Source organism: Trachypithecus francoisi, unplaced genomic scaffold, assembly GCF_009764315.1.
Source record: "Trachypithecus francoisi isolate TF-2019V2 unplaced genomic scaffold, Tfra_2.0 Lachesis_group16, whole genome shotgun sequence".
In the NCBI taxonomy this organism is placed as follows: domain Eukaryota; kingdom Metazoa; phylum Chordata; class Mammalia; order Primates; family Cercopithecidae; genus Trachypithecus; species Trachypithecus francoisi.
In genome coordinates, this window is record NW_022681461.1 from 7,600,709 (window position 1) to 7,625,522 (window position 24,814).

At 44.6% G+C, this 24,814-nt stretch overlaps 1 pseudogene; it reads left to right on the forward strand.

Moving 5' to 3' along the window:
* On the forward strand, positions 1 to 16,752 carry LOC117099459 (annotated as a pseudogene).
* The last annotated feature ends 8,062 nt before the right edge of the window (positions 16,753 to 24,814 follow it).

Sequence of the window (24,814 nt, forward strand, 5' to 3'; positions counted from 1 at the left end):
ATGCTGCTGGCATGGACAGTGTTTTCTGGGAACCACTGCTGCTCCAGCATCCCCTCATCTGGGCTGAAGCCTGCTCTTTCCTCCTCGCCTTCCAATAGCCCCTCAGAGCTCAGCCTGCAACGCAGGGAATCTGGCATTTCTGCCAGTTGGAAGGCACAGTGCATGGGCGCCCACCCCCCGCCAGCGCCCTATGCCAACGGCCCCCCACGCCATCGCCCAGTCTTGCAGGAGTTATTCTGCAGGCTCCTGGCTGCTGGCTTGGCCCATTGGCCTTGTGGAAAGTGAGACAGCATAAGCCGTGGCAGCTCTGCAGAGCTGGGGTGTCAACACTTAACTATTCTAATAGGAACACTGAGAAATTTGCCCTGGGTGGCCTCTCGGTTCCATCCCTGGTGTGCATTTGTTTATTTTGGAGCCTGGGAGACAGCAAGCGCTGTGCTCGTTCACCCACATTCTGGGCCTGGGCACATTGTACCAATGTTACCCTTCACCTCGGAACAAGCCTGCTGGTGCCAGTGTTCCTTTGGTTTAGCCCTGGGGACACAGCACGTCCCCATTAGCTGGACACAAAACCAGGGCTTGAAAGAGGGGACCGCCTTACTCTGCAATGCTTCTGGGCTGCTCCCTAGTGAACCTGACCTTTTTCCTTACTTATTTGTGTCACAATCTATACATATCTGGTTTCCTCTTACTCCAGGGTCAGGCTGCAGGTGAGATGCCTTGGCTTGGACACATATAGATACACTGAACGCGTTTGTTAGACTCTAGACACTATTTATCACTAAAGATAACTTGTTCTCCCAGAAAGGCAGCTCTTGACTTCTCGTCGCCCTCTGAGGGGCTGCCAGGCATGCCAAGACATTCAGGTCTGCCGCCAGGGTTTCTTTTCAAGACAGACACCTGTCTACAGAACTGTGGTTACTCAACTGCTCCACCCCGTCAGGAGCCAAAGAACAGTTCCCATAACTTCAAGTTCAGGAGACCAACAAGGCATCTAGACTTCTGGAAAAACTACCTGGGTATGCATCGCTGGAGGGATTCGCATCTCCTCCAAGGCGCTATCTTCAACCACACAACTCTCAAGCGCAGACCATGCCCTCTTCCCTGCTCAACCAGGGAAAAGCAATCATCTGGAAGGCACTGGACCTGCTTGGAGCCATGGTTGATATAAAATGAGGTGCAGGAGAATTTCTCTCCTCTAAGGTGTTTCCTGGGGTGTAGGTAACTGTGTGGCCCCAGTGCACACACAGGCCAGTTTGTAAACCATGTGAGTTCTTTTGAACTAATCACACTGAACTTGTTTGCATGTTGAACAGAAAAAGATAGTTTTCTTCCCCTCTTGTTCAGTTTCTTTCCTACACATTCAAACAATAATAATATATTAATAATAATGGTGTTTGTGTGACCTAACTCCAGCAAACAAACTCAAGCAAAGGGCAGAAAGGTGGACAGGTGTACCCCAAGCTCACCGGCCGAGCAACTGCTGCCTTCCCCAGGGCTGCTCCAGGACGTCCTCTGACTCAGCGAGGCGGCAGCATCCTGAGTCACAGCCCCCTGGGGAGCTCACACCTATCCAAGGGTTGGAGGTCATCTGCAGGTTTGACTTTTTCTGAGACATCCCTGTTCAATGTTAAACAGGCTCCACATAAGAAAACCAACAGTGTGCAGAATGTAGTCCTCACTGTCAGTAATAATTGCTACCAAAACAGAGAGAGGTGTCAGTGCCAAATTTCCTGAGAGTTTACTAAGATCAGAATTGTCTTTGTGCAACACTTCTCTGCGAGTGTCCACAGGCAGTGGGACAGAGCTGGGGAGGAAGACCTTGGGGCAGGTGCTGGGTAGCACCTGTCAGACTTGTGTCTCAGCAGCGACAGAGCGGCAGCCGGCGCGGTTTACTGTCGCGGGCAGAGAGGAGCTGTTCACGGCTGCTAGCTTAGTAATTTGTAGATAATGAGCTCCTGGTAGAAGCCTGTGGGTTTCAGAGCATATGCTCCAACAGATGGGCTGGCCTCGACAAGGGTGGGGGTGCACTTGGACCTGTCAATCACTGACTTCCAGCTTCTGGGAGGGAACAAGCCCGGGAGAAGGCAAGGTTAGCTGCAGAAGCACAGTTCCACACAGGTTGGCCATGGCCCACAGTGATCCCCTAACCTTGCAGGAGTGCCTAGAGCCCCAGGCTCAGCTTCAGATCAGTCTCAAGTCATTTCATGAGGGGAAAACTCCCCACTAGATCTATGGTTCTCCAAGTGGGCCCCCAGATGGGGAGCAGCCCCAGGAAACTTGTCAGATATGTGAATTCCAGCCACTGCACGCCTGGTGGGTGGGCAGCTCGGGTAGGTCCCTCAAGCTGTGTTGGAGCAAACCTCTCAGAGGATTCCCAGACAACTGAGGTTTGAGAAACACCGAACAAGCTCATTATCCGCATACGGACCAGAAGCGTGTGATTTCCTCCTCTCCACCCTGATTTCTTAGGCCCAGTGTATTTTTGGACACAACATGTGATCCAAGTGGAATTTTTGGAGGGGCTGTGGAAGGAAAGGGACTCTGCAAATCATTTCAGCTTCACTCCTCAACCTTGTTTCAGATTGAAACATTGTATTAAATCCCAGAACGAGAACATCTGGTGGTGAAGGTTATTTTCCACACTCAGGAGCAGGACCAGCACCTGCCCCTGCGAGACTCTTAGAAGAGAAATTCTGGAGAGAAATAAAGGACTAACTTCAGCTCCGTCTTGAATTTGGGAATATTCCTTTTGTTAATAAAACAAGATTAAACCTACAGTGCTATGGATCTTGCTATTTAGAAAAGGGGAGCAAAGGAAAACACACACACACACACACACACACACACACACAGAAAACAAACAAAAAAACCCAAATAGTTACTGAAGAAATCGTTGCAGAATCAGTGCTCCAGGTTGGATTGGTGAGACTTTCATCACCAACCCTGTAGCACGGAGTCCTGCAGAAGCTGTTGCAGAGGCTGCAGGCCATTCTCAGGCACAGGCTTTGGTTTAGCTCTGGGAACACAGCACATCCACATTAGCTGGACAGAAAACCAAGACTTGAAAGAGGGGACCGCCTTGTTCTGCAATGCTTCTTGGCTGCTTCCAAGTGAACCTGGCCTTTTCCCTTACTTATGTCAGAAGCTCCTGCTACCCGCCACCCTGCCCCACGACCCCACCCCAAGCAGGTGACATGCCCACTGCCTTGGAAGTTGAGAGGGGGACAAGAATGACATGGCACTATACGCCAAATTGGCTTTTATTAGGTGAAGTGTTTCTCCAAGTCACTTACACTGACTGGGCTTTTAGTTTCTTCATCTGTAAAATGGAGCTATTAATACCGCTTTCAAATACATTTTGCAGATGTTAAATGAGACGTGCTGCAGGTAGCATCTGGCCCAGGCTGATGCTGCAGTTTTGAGAATGTGGGTTGTCATCCATTAGTGGAAAGGAAAATCAATCCAGTAAGTGATGGTTTGAATTGATTTGTTGTTGTTGTTGATTCTAAATGATTTACTGGAGGTTTCTATTTAAATCTTCTGAGTCATATTTGATGTTAACTTTGTTATAGTTTTTCTTTATCATACATAGTGAGGGTAAGCTTTTCATGACACTTTTGTTTCTGTTGTATCTCAGACACAAATGTATTTCTTATTTGGGGTTGTAGACCCAAAAAATGGAAAAATATTGTATTAGGTGGACAATAAATATTTGTCTCTTTCCTCCTTCCTTCTTTGTCCTTTCATCTGTCCCTTAGAAAGTCAGGGCGACCACCTCTGTCCCTCTGGCATCAGTGTTAACGGTGGATACAGTGAAACGGAGGGAGGAGTCATCTTCGTTGAGTCAGGGTGTAGATCCTTACCTTAGCCTGTGGCGTGGCTGCTTCTCAGCTCTATGGAAGGGAAGTGGTGGGCCAGCACACCACATGTACTCAGCCAGCCCCTGAAGGGCCAGTGGGACCACAGGAGGTCCCAGAGCGAGGAACTGGGAGTGCTAGTGGACTGCTTATGGATAAAGAAGAGGGACTGGGGTACCTGCCTTACTTACTTTCTTGCCATAATGTTCTATCATGCAGGTAGTTAGAAAAGAGTCCAAAACTCCGAAGACATCAGGAGGTAGTGCTGTGTGAGAGTGTGTGTGTGTGTATGTGTGTGTGTGTGTGTGAGAGAGAGAGAGAGAGAGACATATGAGAGGTGTGAGTACATGAAGGAGGCCAGGGAATTCTTAGCTAGGACTGTATGGGGAATTGTCAACTAGTGCTGCATCACCTGTCTTAGTATTTGAAGGAAAAGCAAATATGAGTGAGCTGAACAGACAAAAATGGGAACGAATGGCTGGGTGATAGCCTGAGATGAAGGGTCACTGGGGTGCAGGGACAAGAGCCCATCTAATTAACTGAAGACCCTCTGTTGCCAACACTGTCAGAAAAAGTGACTGCCCCGGGTGGTGGCTTCAGTCCCTCCCCCACCCCAGCCCCGCACAGCTGGGGACGCAGGCCCAGTTGTCACAACACACTGGCCCTCATTCCACTGAACAATGACCTTGACTCCTGGGAGCAGGAGCCACAAAGATTTAATACATGTCCCATCCTCCTCTTGGTGGGCCGGCAGCCGTCCAGCACGGACATACTGCAGGAGCTGCCACTCCCTCCCCTTCACTTCCAGGGAAGTCATCCCTCTCCTGGTGGTATGGTGGAGTCAGTTGGGCTTGGAGCCATGAACAGACCACGGTCATTTAGGCAGAAGCTCCCTCCCTGGTCCTGTGCTGCTGGTCCATGGTGCAACTTCCCAGGGCTTACTCCTAAGAACTAGGACCATCTATCTGGCCTGAGATTCTGGAAGGGAAGCCTGCTTTCCAGAGAATGCAGCTGGTGCCTGACTTTGGCCAGCTCCCCTGGGCTGGGTTGTCAGGCAAGACAGCATCCAGGTGAGCAGCTAAGCAGCTACTTCTGTAGCCCCTTGCTCGCAGCTCAGGGCAAGCTGTGTTTTACGACTGCTGTGGAAACCTAGCACCTTGAAGATGGTGGCAGGAGACCTGCTAAAATGTTCCTCTCCCCTCCAGGGCGATGTTTTTCAGGCGCTTGGAGTTTATCCCTTCTACCAGAAGCCTGGGGGAAGCAGGATGTCTAGACAGAGGGGGAAATACATATCTCGCTTTCCTTTTCTTTTTATTCTGTTTTTTTCTTTTGGCAGTTGGAGTTTAAAAGAAATAAACTGATGTTTATCTGAAGACAAAAGATCTTACCCAATAAGTTTTCATTGCAAAGGCATTCTTAGAAATATTTTGGGAAGAAACTTGCTAAACTGTGATGAACTTACATTCAGCATTTAAAAAATGGTCTGAATAAGTTAGAGTCACATCTTACAACTTGCATTTTCCTTTTCTCATCCCATCAGAGTATATGCTAGCTAAGCTAGCAATTGACTTAGACTTTGAGATGGGAGTTAAGCTAAAACCAAACTTTGCTTTTGGGGCTGCAGGCGACACACTGATAGTATGACTGCTTTCTGAGACCTCATTGTCAAAACTCCTTCAGTTTAAACATTCAACTCCACTTTTTTCTTAAAAAATGAATCTGGCCAGGCGCGGTGGCTCACACCTGTAATACCAGCACTTTGGGAGGCCAAGGCGGGCAGATCACAAGGTCAGGACATGAAGACCATCCTGGCTAACATGGTGAAACCCTGTCTCTACTAAAAATACAAAAAACTAGCCAAGCGCCATGGCGAGCGCCTGTAGTCCCAGCACTTTGGGAGGCCGAGGCAGGCAGATCACGATGTCGGGAGATGGAGACCATCCTGGCTAACACGGTGAAACCCCGTCTCTACTAAAAATACAAAAAACTAGCCAGGCGCCGCGGCCAGCGCCTGTAGTCCCAGCTACTTGGGAGGTTGAAGCAGGAGAACGGAGTGAACCTGGGAGGCGGAGCTTGCGGTGAGCCGAGATTTCGCCACTGCACTCCAGCCTGGGCGACAGAGAGAGGCTCCATCTCAAAAAAAAAAAAAAAAAAGAATCTGAATTTTTTTGTATGGCACCCATGAACCCTTCATTGTGAATTCATCCATTCCAAAAATATGAATGGAGTGGCGTTAAGCCTTGTAATTCCAGCAACCTCCCTCATTAGCAGTGTGATGAAAACATTAGGACATGGGCTTACAGTCTTGGTGATACATCAGAACCACCTAGAAAGCCACCTAAAATTCCCAATGTTTAGGTAATCTTACCTCTAGGTATTGTCCTAAATAATTTTTTTTTTTTGAGACGGAGTTTTGCACATGTCGCCCAGGCTGGAGCACAATGGCACTATCTTGGCCCACTGCAACCTCTGCTTCCCAGGTTCTAGTGATTCTCCTGCCTCAGCCTCTCGAGTAGCTGGGGTTATAGGCACCCACCACCACGCCTGGCTAATTTTCGTATTTTTAGTAGAGATGGGGTTTCACCACCATTGGTCAGGCTGGTCTCAAACTCCTGAACTCAGGTGATCTGCCTGCTTTGGCCTCCCAAAATGCTGGGATTACAGGCGTGAGCCACTGTGCCCAGCCTGCCCTAAATAATTGAAAGCAGGGACTTGAACAAATATTTGTACACCCATGTTCATAGCAGCATTATTTACAATGAACAAAAGGTGAATATGACTCAGGTGTCCATAGATCAATGAATGGATAAACAAAACGTGGTCTGTCCGTACAATGAAAAGTTAGTCAACCTTAAAAAGGAAGGAAATGCTGACACATCCTACAACATGGATGATCCTTGAGGACATCATGCTAAATGAAATAAACCAGTCACCAAGAGACAAATATTGTGTGATTTTACTCATGAGATACCTAAAGTAATCAAATTTACAGAGACAGAAGGTATAATGGAGGTTGCCAGGGTCTAGGGGGAAAGGAAGATCAGAATTTGTGGTTTCATGGGTATAGACTTTCCAATGTGTATAGAGTTTAGTTTTGCAAGATAAAAATTGCTCCAGAGACGGATTGTGGTGACAGTTTCACACCAATATGAATGCACTTAAAGGCACTGAACTGCGCACCTAAAAATAGTTAAAATGGCAAATTTTATGTTATGTTTATTTTACCACAATTTTTGAAAACCTAATGTTTAGTCCCTACCCCAGATTAATTGGATTCCCGGAAACAGATCCCAGGTACCAGGCTCTGCTGTACAGCCCAGATGGGGAGCTAGTGCCTCAGGTGATTTCACAGCGATGAGAGGTCAGCAGGTTTCCATGGGGCTTCAGTGGAGTTGAGGAGGCTTGCCTTGAAGAAGCTGATATGCTGCAAATAAGTAAAACAGAGAAATTCTGACCGGTTCTCCAGATTACTTGTGGAAGTATTAAAGTCTCCTTCGGGAATCCACTTCTGAATTTACATGGATATTCACCCTCAGTTACCCATGGTCACTTGATTTAATGAATGTGTGTTGAGAACCATGATGTTCCCACAAAGACCCCTGTCTGCATCCTAGTCAGGGAGATAGAGTTTAATATCTATGCAAAATGTACACAGTACACTAAAAGGTGGTAACTTTAATGAAAAACATTGAGCAAGTTAAAGGGAATTAAGAATGGGAAGATAGGGTGGTAGAATGAGGAGGTTATTTGGAGGTTATTATTTTTAAAGGGTCTATGTTGACTGGATACTGTGAGGCTAAAGACAAGAGGTTTTAATTACATAAGGACTGTACTGTAGTGAATACATTTGTTTCTCACGGGAGTAGAGATTAGCAATTCTGAAACAACTTTACCTGTGTACTAGAATTAAACAGATCAGTAAATAAATGATAGATGATGAGACCCAGGATTCTCACCCACAGAAAAAGAAGTTACAAGCAAGCAAGAGGGGAAAAAAATGCTAGAATAGACTCTATTCTTCTGGTTTGCAGTTGGAGATATCAATATGAATTCTATTTATTTTAATGTGTCCACAGATGAATATGCAGAAATAAATACATATGTATGTTTACACATGGGTTAACATACACACACTTTTTTTTCTATTCCTGCCTACTGAGAGGACCTAGAAACTGTGACATCCTAGTAGCAATAAGCACACACCAGCACCTAGAATTTGGTGTCTAAAATCATTCTCCAATAAAAAGAACCAGGACTCCACAGACAATGCCTGATGCTAGGGCTGGGGAAGGGAAAACAGAAGGTGCACTTGGAGTACCTTATTGTGCCAGAAAGTGAGAAAGTGATTTAAAAACAATTGGAGGTTGAAGGTGGTCATAAGAGTATTTCAAAAGGAACAAAGCTGAAGGAGCTACCAATGGTCATGGCTGCAACAACTTTAGTAAGAAAAAGAAATGACTATTGTATTTGATTGTAACCTAAAGAATAAAATAAATAGCCATGAGTTCATGTTGATATAAATAAATGACTACATAAATAAGATGGGAGAGAAGAAACACATTTTTCCTATTGAATGATTCCAATTAATAAATGCAAGAAGACTGAGAGAAATGGAAATCACCATGAGAATTCCACAGCAATAACTGCTGCAGGCAAGACCCACTGATGAATGCTTGATATTTCCATAGTCTCAAAACATTTACCCCCAAATATTTCCCAATTACTGTGGTAGCTTAAAACTATTTCCACAAATACTTTAGCGTTCTTCTTTCCTGGAACTGAAACTTAGTTGCCCTCTCCTGAGGAACAAAGCATGGTAAGGGAAAAATAGTGACTTTTCAGTGGAGAAAACTGGCTGACACCACCTTAACCAAGTTATGAGGGTGAACAGGCAAACAAGTGAAGGGGTGAACATGACATTAACATCACAGGTGGTTGATATCACTCTCCCCCCCCCATCTACGATGAAATGAGGCAGACACAACCCCCTGTGGAATTCTTCCTCAAGATCCACAACTTCTGTGGCACCAGGAGAAAACAATAGACAACCCCAATATGAGGGAAAGTCTACAAAATACTTGATGAGTATTATTCAAAAGTATCAAGGTCATAACAAACCCTGAGGGACTGTCACCAATTCCAAGTGACTAAAGAGACGTGACGACTAAATATGGTGTAGTATTCTGGGTGGGAACCTGGAAGAGGAAAAGGCCAGAGTGAAAATCTGGTGAAATCTGAATAGTCTGTAGTTTAGTGAATTGTGTTGTACCAAGGATGAGTACACCATGGTTTTGTGAGATGTTGACTTTAGAGGGAGCCTGGGGAAGGACCAGAAATTCTCAGCACTACTTTGTAACCCTTTTGTAAATTTGAAATTATTTCAAAACAAAAAAGCTACAGACAAAGAGAAGGAACCACTGGCCTTCCAGAGGTTTTGACAAGTAATAAAAAGTAATTGCATGCGGCCGGACTTCCGCATGAGAAAGCCCAAAGGCTGGTTCCAGATGCTCCTCTGTGAGACCAGGCCGACCTGACCCCTTCTCTGTGGCTCCATGACAAAGGCTGACCACTGTCCCTCTGGTGATGGGTGAGAGAAAATGAGGGCAGAGGGACAGGTTTCTTTCCACCACAAAGCTGAATCAGGGCTGGACCACAGCCCCCTCCACAGCAGTGAGTTCCAATAGGACAAATGTGATCTGTAGACATTTTCTTCGCTGGAAAAGAATCAGGTCCAACTGGAGGCATCTGTCAACTTGAGCTGGTTACAGATCCAAACGGGATGGTTGTGGACTCCTGAAACTGCTGTTGGGGTCTTCAGTTTAGTCTCGGTGTCTCCATGTTTTTTTCCTTCTGATTTCATCTTCACATCTCAGGCCAAGCAATCCATCCCCAGCAAGTAGCAGATGCACCCTGCTGGCTAGTAGAGAGATGTCCTTACTCATCAAGATAAAAACCAAACTGCAGGAGAGGACTGCTGCCATCTTGACATAAGCATTGTTTTAAGTTTGACCATCAGTTTCATCTACATGAATTTCATGTAGAAATAACCTTGTAGAAGTCTACAGGGGCACAGGAGGGCAGTCAGGGTTGGGGAAGGGAAGAGACAGCTCTGATGACCTGGAAAAAGATCCATTGGTAGGCCGGGCATGGTGGCTCACATCTGTAATCCCAACACTTTTGGAGGTCGAGGCAGGCAGATCATGAGGTCAGGAGATTGAGACCATCTTGGCTAACATGGTGAAACCCCGTCTCTACTAAAAATGCAAAAAATTAACTGGGTGTGGTGGCACCCGCCTGTACTCCCAGCTACTCAGGATGCTGAGGCAGTAGAATAGCTTGAACCCAGGAGGCAGAGGTCACAGTGAGCCGAGATCGCGCAGCTGCACTCCAGCCTGAGCAACAGAGCCAGATTCCGTTTCAAAAGAGAAAAAAAAAAATCAGCGGTGATTCTAGGATTTATCAAGATTCCCTCTAGTCCCTCTTTCCTCTTGCTCCCAAAAGAATATGGAATGAATAGTTGTATGAGTTGAGCCCATACAAAGTGTAAACAGTCATTGACATCATATCTGTAATGGAAAAGATGCAGGAACACAGGAGACCTGGCTCTAGTTTGAGTTTTACTGCAAACTGTGTCTCTGGATAAAGACTTCAACTTTTCTAGGTCTCATTTTCTCACCTACGAGCCAGTGGGGTTGAACAATGGTAACTTCTGGGGCTTTTCTCCTGGTATCTCAGGTATAATTTTAGGAACCAGTGATAGGACTCAGTGAAGTTATAAGCAAAAAATTAATGAGTATTACAGACTCCATCTAGCCCATGGTATCTAAACTTGTTCGCACACACTGCACAGTACGCACAAAAATAGAGGTGAGTTAATCCAAGCACTCTCTTTAGAATTTCTCAGTAAGCCCAAGACGAAAGTTGGCAGAACATTTATAAAAACTTCCCATATGATGCCAAGAGCCCTCCCTCCCTTCTTTCCTTCCTTCCTTCCTTCCTTCCTTCCCTCCTATCTTCCTTCCTTTCTCCCTCCCTCCTTCCCTCCCTCCCTCCCTTCCTTCTTTCTTCCTTCCTTCCTTCCTTCCCTCCCTCCTTCCTTCCCTACTTTTCTTTCTTTGTCTCTCCTTCCTTCCTTCCTTCCTTCCTTCCTTCCTTCCTTCCTTCCTCCCTCCCTCTCTCCCTTCCTTCTTTCTTCCTTCCTTCCTCCCTCTCTCTCTCTTTCTCTCTTCCTTTTTTGAGATGCAGTCTTGCTCTGTTGCCCAGGCTGGAGGGCAGTAGCTCAATCTTACCTCACTGCAACCTCTGCCTCCTGAGTTCAAACAATTCTGTTGCCTTAGCCTCCCAAGTAGCTAGGATTAAAGGCTTGCCTCACCATGTCCCACTAACTTTTGTATTTTTAGTAGAAACAAGGTTTCTCCATCTCCGAAAGTGCTGGGATTACAGGCGTCCATCGTGCCCAGCCAGTCTTGCCTTTCATAACAAGGAAATATATGTGGGGTGTGTGTGTGTGTGTGTGTGTGTGTGTTAAGTAGGTCAGTTTAATGCTGTCTGACAACCTCCTAGAACTGACTCTTACATAAGCAATGTTGAATCCTCTGGGTTCAAAGAACATAACTCTAAATCTGAATGATTAATTTTGGTCTCCTTTCTTTTCTAAGACAAGAGACAGCCCTCTAATTGTAGCACACCACAATAAGAAAATCAGCCTAATTAATTTAGTTGAAAATTAATTACTTTTCTTTACCCAGGACAGGGAGTGAAAGGCTTTGCTCTCTAAAGACCACCCTTCCCACCCTGACTGAGGACTCTCGGGACAGGATGAGGAGGCACACCCCGCTGGGCCAGTCTGCCACCCCAGTACCATATGGGCTAGAATGACTTATGGGGTAAAGAGAGATGAAGCACAGGAGCCCATCACAGAATGCATGACTGGGTCCTGCTAGGCCGTTGAGCAATAGTGTGCTTGCTGTGTGTGCAAAGCGGCAAGGCAAGAGGAAGCTTGGCTGAAATCAGCACAAAATGCAAAAACACTTCCTTAGTGACCTGGTTTACCTTCATCAACATGTGAATTCTTATTGTTAGCGAAGGGTTCCAGGGTGCTCTCAAACATCAAACACTGCACAGATACCAAACCCACACTTTGACAAATGTTAAGGAGAAACAAACAAAAACCACTTGCTCATAAAACACAGATGGATTGAAAAGACTAAGAGGAAAATAATCTGGGCAAAATAAAATTGGAGTTAGTAAACACAGCACATGCAAAAACTGTTTGAGACATTGGGAACAAAAATGCTAGGGTCAGATCACCCAGCCCTGTTGTTAAACCTCTTATCTCCACCACGAACAGCCAATGGCAGTGCAAATTCCACATAAGGTAGCGTGCATTGCCCATTCAATAAAGGAAAGCCCAGGACGTGGGCCACTGTGGGGCAGGAAGACCCTTCAGAAGCACAGTGCATGCACACAAGCTATTTCCAGTATGCAAGGGACAGCTGTTTCCAGCTCACCATGCCTGCAACTCATTTGTGTCCACTGTATTCCTAGAAGCTTATGGCCTTTATAACTAGACCAGAGGAGGGTCTAATAAACTTCAGTCTGAAAAGAGAGCCACGTAAAACAATTATGAGAATTGCTAGATTTGGAGATCATTCTTCAAATATATCTCTTTCAAAATATTTGTGGTATTCTTTTTTTTTTTTTTTTTTTTTTGTTGAGACAGAGTCTCGCTCTGTCACCCAGGCTGGAGTGCTGTGGCCAGATCTCAGCTCACTGCAAGCTCCGCCTCCTGGGTTCACGCTATTCTCCTGCCTCAGCCTCCCAGGTAGCTGGGACTACAGGCGCCGCCACCTCGCCCGGCTAGTTTTTTTGTAGTTTTTAGTAGAGACGGGATTTCACCGTGTTAGCCAGGATGGTCTCGATCTCCTGACCTCACGATCCGCCTGTCTCGGCCTCCCAAAGTGCTAGGATTACAGGCTTGAGCCACCGCGCCCGGCCATATTTGTGGTATTCTTAAGGATTGTGCAATGTTTTAACATTTGAGTCTCAACTTTACAACTCACTTATTGGGAGGTCCTTACATTTTACCAATATTTTAACCATTATGAAAATAGAATTTGGAGGGCATTTTCCTTAATATCCTTCAAGATATTTGCTATTTTGTCAATTATTTACTCAGACTAATTACACCAAGAAATCACTGCCTTTCATCATTTTAATCCTAAATAATAACAAATGCATGGATTCACTTTGGAAGAATGTCTCAAATTTCATAGTGAAAAAACTCCAAACATACAGTCAGTAGGAATGCTGATATTTACCCTCAGCAAACCATATGACATTCCAGATTAACTAAAATAATAAGGTGGCTTAAATTTGTAAATAATTTGATTATTTTGTGACTCTTAGGTATCAAAATTGATGTACATTTTCTCATCAGTAGTCTGAGAGCTATTTTGAAAATGAGTTCCATACAACTCATTGTACTTGCTATACACAACTCTACTTGCTACAATCTGCCCTCGATTACCACTTGTTCTGTAATCCAAACTGCTCTGTCACCATCTGTCAGCAACGAGGTGGCTTGTTGAGGTTAGAGAGCAGCAGGAGGCAGGACAGTGCTTAAGATAATCTGAACATGCTCACGCCTGTAATCCCAGCACTTTGGGAGGCCGAGGTGGGTGGATCACTTGAGGTCAGGAGTTCAAGACCAGCCTGCCCAATGTGGTAAAACCGTGTCTTTACAAAAATACAAAAATTAGCCAGGTGTGGTGGCGCTGTAATCCCAGCTACTTGGGAGATACTTGGGAGACTGAGGCAGGAGAATCACTTGAACCCAGGAGGCAGAGGTTGCAGTGAGCTGAGGTTTTGCCATTGCACTGGGCAACAGAGCCAGACTCTGTCCCAAAAAGAAAGAAAGAAAGAAGAAAGAAAGAAAGAAAGAAAGAAAGAAAGAAAAAGAAAGAAAGAAAGAAAAGAAAGAAAGAAGAAAGAAGAAAGAAATACCTCTATCTCAATACTTAACGTATCACTTTGGAAATGGCTATTTGTTGATTTTACCCACCACTTTCAGTGGAAGTCCAACGATACATCATTTATTTCCGGAACTTTATGCATAAATGGCACTGAGCGTGGACTGAAAGCCTTGTGAAGGCAGCCAAGCTGAGCGCCTCACTCCTGCAATATCCCTACGCCTGGTCTGTCCCTTGTCGCTTGCCAGGCACTGAACACATTTTTATCCAATGAATTAATGAAGTTGCACTTAGTATAAAAAGCATAATGTACTTTATAATTGATGCTGGCATAATTACACAAATCTCTTGTAGGAAAAGATATCCTGCAGCAGAGGCTGGCAAACTATAGCACCATTGCTTGCTTTTGTATCCTCGCCAGCGAAGAACCGCTTGTGCATTTTCAAATGTTTTTTTTTTTTAATCTAAATGAGAATAGCATTTTATGATATGTGAGAATTACGTGGAATTCAAATTTCGTGTCGGTAAGTAAAGTTTCATTGGCATACAGAGTCTTGTTCATTCACTTGTGTACTGTTCATGGCTGCCCTCCCAGGGCAATGGCAACAACATGGCTGAACAGCCGTGGCCAACACCAGATGTGCGTTCTCCTCGCCTTGCACTCTGGTGCACTACAAATTGCAGTGACAGCCTTCCAGCGCTGCTTGCAATGCCATACCATGGCATTTTATTCATTTAATTTCAGTGCATCTTCTTATATCCGCCAAGGAAGGAGGAGAAAAGTGGATTCCAAAAGTCACACTTTCAAGGCAGAGTGGAGTGTAGATCATTTTGTTATGAGATTAGAAGGCAAAGCATGTCTTTGCTATGCAATGATCTTATAACTGTGCTAAAGAGTATAATATACATTGACGTTATCAGGCAGAGCACCCGGCATGGTATTCCCAACTGCAGGCAGGAAACTGATAAATTTTAAAATAGAATAACACCTTTTCCAGAAAGAACACTTGTTTGAAGAGTTGAGAACATTGAGAGGAGTCTGAAACATTAACTGAAAAGCAAGGTAAAAAAGTATAAAAGTATTGTAAGCAATTATAAAAGGCAAAATTATAAACTATTAGATGATGATGGAAGTTATCTGTATCAGCTTGGGGATGAGAAAGCTCTTTAAACAAGACTCAAATTTTACAAACTCATAAAACATTTAAAATCGTCTGCTTCATTAAATGAAGAACTTAGATTGTTCAGAAAATACTAGAATATCATTATAAAAGAATGCAAATTAAAATTATGTCTGTTAGACCGGCAAAAATTCAAAATTTCCTATCTCACTAATAGGTCAAGACTGGGAAGAAACAGGTCCTCTTTTTCACTATTGATGGGAAAACAAATTGGTCTAGTCAAGTCACCTTACAAAGTGAATTTCAAGATGTTTTCCTACATTGTCAGTACCCGCCACTGCTCCAAGTTATGGGAGTGGAAAATCGCACTGAGACCTACCGAGCCAGGCTGGGCAGGGCCCGAGGGAGCCGCATGGGGGCTGCCCCCTGTCCTAAGCCCGCCTGCCCACCTGTCACCCCGCTTCTGCCTCCTGGTTCCCACCAGTCCATCCACCTCTCTGGGATCACTGGGCGTGAGCCAAGGAGGAAGCATGCCAGCCATCCGCTGAGTTCTGCTGGCCACACTGCGGGCAGTGCTGGCCCAGGAGGGTAGCCTACGCTGGAGGTAGTGAGTGATGTGTTGACCAGGATACTGCATTCCCCTGACCTGCCCGGGGGAGAACCTGAAAATCATGCCACTGTCCACTGGTTGCACAGGACTCCCAGCACAGGCTCACGCCCCAGCAGATGAGCTGGCGTGCAAAGGAGGCTGCTTCTGAGGTCGGTGCAGCTCTGCAACTCTGGAAACTATTCTTGCTGCGGGGCTGGCTGCCCAGCTGGTCTGTGCTTTGCTGGTGGATGTTTCTCCTGGGAGCCCCAGCTCTCCTGCTTCTGGAAGAGCCCTCTCAGTGACATTGATTGTGAATAGAGTCCTCGGAGTCAAGGTTCTGAGTCAAAGCTGTTCTATTGGTGACGACGTTTCAGAACTGTCAGGCAGAACTCTTCCAGGAGCCATGCCAGTATTCTCAGGAATCCCAGAAGCTCTGCCAGTTGGCAGTGCCAGAGGGAGATTACTCTTTCTATACAGTGTCCCTGTGTGTCACCAACAGTGTTGGGAGCAAGTTCAGCAAAACCCAAGTGTTATGGAATCCTGCAGTCCGACTCACCTGTCAACGTCACAGTCATTGCTGTGGCCAGAAAGCCCTGCTGGCTCAACGTCACCTGGCAAGACCCCCACTCCTGGAACTTGTATTTCTGCAGACTATGGTTTGAACTTTGATACCTGGCTAAATAGTCAAAGATGTTCATGATGTGGATGGCCAAGGATCTCCAACATCACTGTGCCATTCACAACACCTGGAAAGACATGGGGCACCAGACACAGCTTCAGGCCCAGGAGGAGCTGGGGCAAGGCTTGTGAAGTGAGTGGAGCCCAGAGGTCAAGGGCACCCTTTGGGCAGACTCCAGGAGTCCTCCAGCTGAGACCACCTCCACACAAACACCTACTAATAATAAATATGATGATAATATTCTCCCCAGAGATTCTGCAAATGTAACAAGCTTCCTGGGTTAAAGAAGACATGGAAGTTGCAGGGTGTGAAAGAAGACAAGATCAGCCTGCAGCACGCACTGGCTGTGTTCTTTGGGGTGGCTGGTCCCAGAGAGACCTAGACCCCCCCCAGTACTTGTTCCTCTCATCTCCCATCAGTGTCCCCTAGCAGCCTTGAAATGGACGCCACCCTCAGCCATGGCCGACCAGATGCCAGGGACCCGTGGAGGCCTTATGACATCAGCAATAGAGACTACTTCTTCCCCATATAGCTGGCCAGGTGGCACCTGACAGGTTGGGTGTGTAAACCAGAAAAGTATCTGAGACAGCTCCCTATCAGTTTAAGAGTGTGTTTTGCCAATATTAAGAACACGCCTCGAAGAAACAAACATGGAATCATAGAAAGAGTTTGGTCTATGCCTTTTTCCAAAGATGCTTTTGAGGGTTTTTGAGTATTTAAATGGGACAAGCAGGCTGGAGGGGCAAGAGGGAGGGTATGGTGACATAACAGAATTCACATGTGACAAGAGAAAAGGAGCCAACAGAGGAATAGTCCATGACGTATTAATCTTGGGCTCAGTAAGTTAGCACTTTGCATAAGATAAGGTGAACACAGAGCAGCTACCTGTGGAGATGTTGAACCTTGATTTGTAGCTGTCTGCTTAGGAACAAGATGAAAGGCAGCTTCTTGCATGCCTCAGGTTTCTGCTCATGTTTTCCTTTTGGCACGGTGAACTGGGGTCCTGAGCTCTTATTTTCCTTTCACAGGTGTCAGGCATGCTGCACCGTGTGGATGACGGAGTGCAAAAGGGCTCAGCAAAAGTTGCCTCTCACTGCCCTGCCAGCTCATCTCAGGGGGTGGGGCCTTTGGTTTCACTGTTATGGAAGAGCCTGGCAGAATGTTCTAGGCCAGATGAAAATCGGGCTGCTGCAGACATTCAGAAGGAAGAAGTGGTTGAGTTTTTGAACCTCCTTTCCCAAATGCCCTGCTCAGTTAGAGTGAGCTCAGACCACCGTGAATCACGAGAGCCATATCAATGCTCTGTTGGACGCTCAGGCGGGCAGAGTCAGGCAGCTGGGAGGGGGGCCTCTGTGTGAAGAAGAAGCTGCTGGCTGCCGACCCCCAACGCTTCTGCACAAGCTGCACCACTGGGCAGGTGGGATGGATTTCCAGCCAAAGCCTCCCTCAGTCACCTTGCTCCTGGTCCTCTGTGCGGTTACATCTTCCAGCTCAAATTCTGAAACCTAAGTGCCTTTGCAATTCTGTTTTTCTGGGCCTGAGGATGGCTTTTACTTAAACCACCTGGACTAGGACAGAACCTCTTTCTGCCTTTCTTCCCCACACTTAAGAAACAACTGGGGGAGTGGGTGAGTGAATAATACAGTATCTCAGGGTCTGATGGTTTTAAATGGGGAATTATAATTAGGTCCTCATTAGCATTTTGCTAAATATAAATGATATTAGGCATTTGCTAAATACAGAAGCAAATGTATTGGCTTTGGGTTTCAGGACTTCAGGAGGAGAGAAGCAGAGGAAGGAGGGGAATGGGGGACAGGATCTTCATGGCCCCCTGTAATAGGGGAGGTGAGAGGGACCCCAACCTCTGAAAACCAATGTTCTCTGTCTCCCACCTTCCCCAAAGGAGAGCTGGCAGTAGGGAGGGCTTCAGCCAGCACTAAGATCAAAGCTGTTGTACTTCAGCTTTGTTTTCAACTGAACCTGAGTAGCTAGGGAGGATATTCTAATATTAGGGAAAATGATGTGGAAAAATAAAAGAACCTGGCAAGAATGCATTTTGATTTCCCTTTTTAAAAGACCACCAATTTCCTTCATCTTTCTCTTGGGAAGGTGGAAGATCCAGTAGTCACTGTGTAGTATAGAAATAACTTTGTGGGGGAAGCACAGAAACCTTGTGTAGCCCAAAAGCAAGTCAAGTGAAAAAGGAGGAGGAGAAAAAATCATTTTTCCTGTTAGAGAAAAGATTCTCGTTTCATTCTGTAATTATAGTCTGCCTCTTCTCCAGGGGAAAAGCAATTGTGAACTCCCCAAGGTGGGTATGAAGGAAGAGAGTACGATTCCCTGTCCTAGTGCTGAGAAGTCTCCCCCCTCTACCAGGCAAGGTCCCAGAAATTCCCCACCCTGAAAGCTGTGAGCCCTCTGCTGTCAAAGGGGAAGTTCATTAAAAAATAAAAAAGGCCCTTACCACTATGCCTTCACCTTTTAGTTTAGGTCTTCGACTTGGATTCAGCCCAGCTAGAGTGAAGCACCCATTAGCTGTCCAGCCATGACACAGTGACTAACCACTTCAGCTGAGTTTTCTGTCCAGGATTTGAAGATTCAGTGATATTACTGGGTACCTAGACAGTTAACCCTCAGGTATTGGGGTATCCCAGACGTGATTAAAATCAGTCGTGTAACCACAGACCCAAAATTTACCAGACCACAGAAACTTCGGAGTACTCTACCTTTTTAGAAAACCAGCTACCACCACCAGACCGTGTAAAAGGACAAAAATGACCCAGTCTTATTTACTGTTTGCCAAGTTCAAGCTGTTACAATCTTCTGCAAGTAGAGATTTTCATCGCGGAGTTTGTGCGTTTTAGACTCTGCTGCTGCTTGAGGCAACTTCTCTTAAGTTAACAAAATTCAAGCAAGCATGAGCTGATTTTTTAAACTAAATGAAAAATAAAGATTGGCTGGGTTAGGTGGCTCACGCCTGTCATCCCAGCACTTTGGGAGGCTGACACGGGAGGATCACTTGAGGACAGGAGTTCAAAACTAGCCCGACTGATATGGTGAGATCTTGTCTCTACAAAAAGAAAAATGTTTACAAATTAGCTGGGTGTGGTGGTGTGCACTTGTAATCCCAGTTACTCTGGAGGCTGAGATGGGAGAATCAGTTGAGCCCAGGAGTTCAAGGCTACAGTGAGCCATGATTATGCCCTTACATTCCAACCTGGGCAACAGAGTGAGACCTTGTCTCAAAAAAATAAATAAGTAAATAAGTACATAAATAAGCATAAGCTCCCTGTTTCTAAACTCCTAAGAGATTGTTTCCTTTACTCATCTGTATTAAGAAAACTGAAGGAATTTGCTTTGAGGGATACAAAATCTTTAGAAACTGTTGGTCTCCATTTATAAAGATGAGGAGATAATCATATTATTTAGGTCCCTGGAACCAGATGTTTAATACTCTTCCCAAAACTACAGCTGAGAACTTGTTAGGGTAATTGTGGGTTTACTATAAGCTGATACCAAAGAGATGTAGCTGTTATACTTTAGCAAACATTCATGACAATAACAACACAGCAATGCAGCTAACATGTATTGGACTGTTACCCAGTGCCTCTCCCATAGCTAAGCACTTCATAGTGTGGGGAGAAGTGATTGGCTATGGTTTTATGATGCCTAAGGCTCTCCTCTATATGCACAGCCACCCCATCCTGCAAACTTTCAGCTTAATAAAATTGACATAGATGGTATTTGGCTTTCCTTCATCTTTATAACCTGGCAGTAGTGTATTCCCACCCCCGTCGTGGGGATGATCAGTGCATAAGCCAAGATAAAACAAAACGTGAGAAGAGCATGAAAATATTGAAACAGACAAGCTGACACTTTTACATGAGCCTAATTTAATGCTCCAAATTATCCTCTAAAATCAGTACTGCTGTTATCCTCACTGGCAGTCAAACATTAGGCATTGACTCCCTCCTATGGCTCATGTTAGCACTTCTCAGTGCTGGCTCCTGTTCCTGGCATTCAGCACAGGACTTTTCTTTTCTTTTCTTTTTTTTTTTAACTTTTGAGATGGAGTTTCACTCTTCTCACTCAGGCTGGAGTACTATAGTGCTGTCTGAGCTCACTGCAGCCTCTGCCTCCCGGGTTCAACCAATTCTCCTGCCTCAGCCTCATGAGTAGCTGGGATTGCAGGTGCCTGCCACCACACCTGGCTAATTTTTTATATTTTTAGTAGAGACAGGGTTTCACCATGTTAGCCAGGCTGGTCTCAAACTCTGACCTCAAATGATCCACCCGCCTCAGCCTCCCAAAATGTTGGAATTCCAGGCCTGAGCCACTGCGCCTGGCCAGGACTTTCTTAAAGCAGCACCTTCAGTGTACGTGAGGGTCTTCAAATGTTCTAGAGCCGCTGCATCTGCTCTCCCCACTAGAGCAGTCGCACTTTCCCCTCAAGCCATGTCAGTAATTACACAGAACAGCAGAAGTCACACAACTCCAAGACCTCCAGCATGTGAGATAAGATGCTTCAGATCAATGTTTAAGACGGTGCTTTTTCTCCAGCAATAAATTTGAGTCATTGCACATTAAGAAAATATTACACTGTTTTCTTTGTTTTTTGTTAAGAACAAAATAACCCTTCTTTTAAAGTCGTCCTCAAAATTAGGTCTGCCACTTCCATTAAGAGTATAATCTTGGTATTTTATTGCCTTTTAAAGTTGCTTGTTATTTTAACTCCACCATTTTACAATTCAAAGTTGCTTCTATAAAACCAAACGTTATCATAGGAGAGGCTTTGTGAAAGCCTCTGAAGGAGCCTGACTCCTGGTTCCCTCCCTATCAGGGAAAACACCAAACCTGAAAGGACACTGTGAGAATCCCTTGAGGTGACAGGTTCTGTCTTCACCCTGCTTGCGTAGGGCTGGTGACTTTGGCAACCAGGCCCTCATAGGAGGGAAACATAAAAAAGGGAGCTTTGACATTTTCCTCCTGGTACTCGGCACATCTGCCCTGGGACACAGTGCCTGTGGGACTCTGGACCCCAGCACCAGATGTCCTTCTGAGAAAAGCCCAGTGGCGGAGAGAAGTTCCAGAGGAGGGAGGGATGGAGCCAAGAGAAGAGCTGGGGAGATAATGGAGTAGGCAGCTCCAGAAGTAATTCAGAGCAGAAGCTCCTGCTGTAAGGGTGCTTTAGGGACATTTTAACCAGCATATTGTCCCTTTTAGGTGTGTATGACCATGCCATTGCACCAGAACTCTGCACATCTAAAGACGCCTAAGTAAAAGATCTCTATCAACTATTTTAAAGTAAATATTCTAAGTGATCAAAAATGCATTTGTTATAGGTAAACTGGCAGCCAGCAGCTTTTATTGTTTCTTTGTAATTCATAAAATAATGATATATCTTTTAATTAAGAGCAACTTAGATTTTAGTAAATCTAATCTCTCAACACACACATACATTATATTACAGATATATAATGCTTACAAATCTGGGGTAGGATAGTGAAGTGTTTGCCAACATATTTGAGAACTCAAATGAAATGAGTTATTTCCTAAAGATGGTTAAATTGGTAACATTAGCATTAAGAAGTTATAGAAAGCTAGAGAGGATTTTTAAAATAGAAAAATGAAAAAGAAGAAGAGAGTCGTGTGGAAGGTCTGCTTTTTAAAAGAGACCCAGCACACATAATTTTAATGTTGGCTTCTGTTTCCTCCAGATTTTCTCCAGAGAGAGGAAAGATTTCAAGTTCATTATTCTATGAGGCTATCATAACTGGAATATCAAAAGTAGATGAGAATACCACACAAAACAAAACCTGTAGACAAACTCTACTTCTTAAACTAGATGCAATAATACTACCATAGATGCAACTACAAGAAAAAAAGGCAGTGTAGTGAAACAATCATATCTCATGACCTAAAGGGCTATCTTGGGAACAGAAAGTGGTTCGTCATTAGAAATTGTATTGATAAAATCCACTATATTAAGAGATTAGAACATCTTAATAAATCTCCCGAAAAGAGAGCAATGGGTAAAATTTGACATCGATTCTCATTGTTATACAATCAAACAAGGAAGTCCAGGATAAAATAAAACCCCTGAACCCCATAAAATATACATATACCAAAATCTGCAGCAGATTTCTAATTTAATAATTATTTTTAAAAATAGTTACCACAAGTGTTTAATCTAGAAATGGGATCACATCTGTAAATTAAGAAACAGTTATGTGTGTTGGAAAGAACATACATACCCTGATTTGCAGCCAAGATTATACTTTAACAGTTCAAGAGAATCAATTGAATTATCTTAGAATAATTTACTAAGAATGTCCCATTCATGATAGCAAATAGCAAAAAATACTTAGTAAGAACACAATAGCACATGTACAAGGACCTATTATGAGAAAAAACAGAATTTTTGTGACACAACAGAGGGGAGAAAGTATATCCTTTCGGTATATTTTGGTATAAAGCATATTTTAGTATAAAGCTTCCAGTTAAAAAAAAAAATCTCTGGTAATGACTTCGTTTTCTGACAAAATGGCAGAGAAAAAAATATATATATGTATATCCCTTCTACTTCAGTAGCTCACACTTTCACTCTCTCTAATGGCTGTTAAACTCACCCACCAGTTTCTCTTAGTTTCAACTGCTATATTTTTTATTTCCAGTATGTGTATTCTATATTTTTATATTTTTATCCTCTGCTAAAGCATTCAATTCTGTCTTTTAATGCCTCCAACATATTAATTATATTTGTTTTAATGTCCCTGCTTGATAACTTCATCATCTGAATGTTCTGTGGATCTCTTTTCATTGTTTATTTTCTTTTCTTTCAGGTTAGGTTTTCTCTCCTTGAATGCCCAATTATTTTTGATTGAGTGAGAAATTTGGTGGTAGAAAATTGAAGTGCTCATTGTGGTCTCTAGAGGATAAAATCTTCCTGCAGGAAGATGTTGGTTCTGTCAGGAAGCTAGAAAAAGAAGCATCAGGCCGGGCGCGGTGGCTCAAGCCTGTAATCCCAGCACTTTGGGAGGCCGAGACGGGCGGATCACGAGGTCAGGAGATCGAGACCATCCTGGCTAACACGGTGAAACCCCGTCTCTACTAAAAATACAAAAACTAGCCGGGCGAGGTGGCGGGCGCCTGTAGTCTCAGCTACTCGGGAGGCTGAGGCAGGAGAATGGCGTGAACCTGGAAGGCGGAGCTTGCAGTGAGCTGAGATCTGGCCACTGCACTCCAGTCCCGGCGACAGAGCGAGACTCTGCCTCAAAAAAAAAAAAAAAAAAAAGAAAAAGAAGCATCAGCACTCCTGCCTTGCCTTCATCCAATTAGAGAACCAGGAATTGAGGAACCTGAACCTTTGGAGAGGGCTGTTTCCAGGGCATACTCACTCCTAAGGCGGACACTTCTGAGTTCCAATGAAACCTAGGGTGTTTACCAAGGTCCTTCCTTGTTGCAAGTTCCTGAAACTTGTAAGCATCTATAGAAGTTCAACTTGGTGCTACATCATCATGATGTCAGCTCAGGGAGTAGTTTAGAAACTACTGTTGATTTTTTTTTTTTTTTTTTTTTTTTTTTTTGAGACATTGTATCGCTCTGTCAGCCAGGCTGGAGTGCAATGGTGCAGTCTCGGCTCACTGCAACCTCAGCCTCCCAGATTCAAGCGATTCTCCTCCCTTGGCTTCCTGAGTAGCTGGGATGATAGGCACCTGCCTCCACACCCGGCTGTTTTTTGTATTTTTTTTAGTAGAGACAGGGTTTCACCATGTCGGTCAAGCTGGTCTCAAACTCCTGACCTCGTGACCCGCCCGCCTCGGCTTCCCAAAGTGCTGGGATTACAGGCATGACTACCACGCCCAGCCTACGGATGGATATTTTAATCAGATAGGGTGAACTAGTCCCCTCATCCTCAAGGTGGTTGGGTGATAAAACTTCCTGTTAGGTGGGACTCTGGCTGGATCTGATACACCAGTTGCCCACACGATGGAAGTATAAACATACCACATAGGTAGTTTCACATTTCCTAGTGGTCATATTTTAAAAATATAGACAGAAACTGGTGAAAGTAATTTTAATGCTATATTTTATTTAATCTAATATATGCAAAGTGTTATTTTAACACAAAACCAATCTAAAATGTATTGGCGATGACATTTTTTACATTTTTATCTTACCAAATTATCACAATTGGTAGGTATTTTCTAAATGACGGTACAGCTCAGTTAGGACTAACCACATGTTAACTTTTGAAAAGCCACATGTGGCTAGTGGTACCACAGTCGTCACCAGTCTAGAACATTGAAATCAATGCCAAACACTAAAGCAAGGAGTTACATTAACTGTGGACAGCCCCTAAGATTTGTGAATTTGAAACTAAGATAGTCAGGATCGGCCTGACTTGCACCCACTTGCAGGGTCTAAAGGATGGAAAAGGCTGGCTAAAGCATAATTCTTCAGAAGCTGTCACTGTGCCACTGTGCACTCTCCATACGGGTGAGGAGGGCGCTCACATTCACCCTTTCCAACAAGCAAGGTGGCTTCCAGACACCACTCAGAGACACTGGCTGTCCCTCTTGGAACTTGAGAGC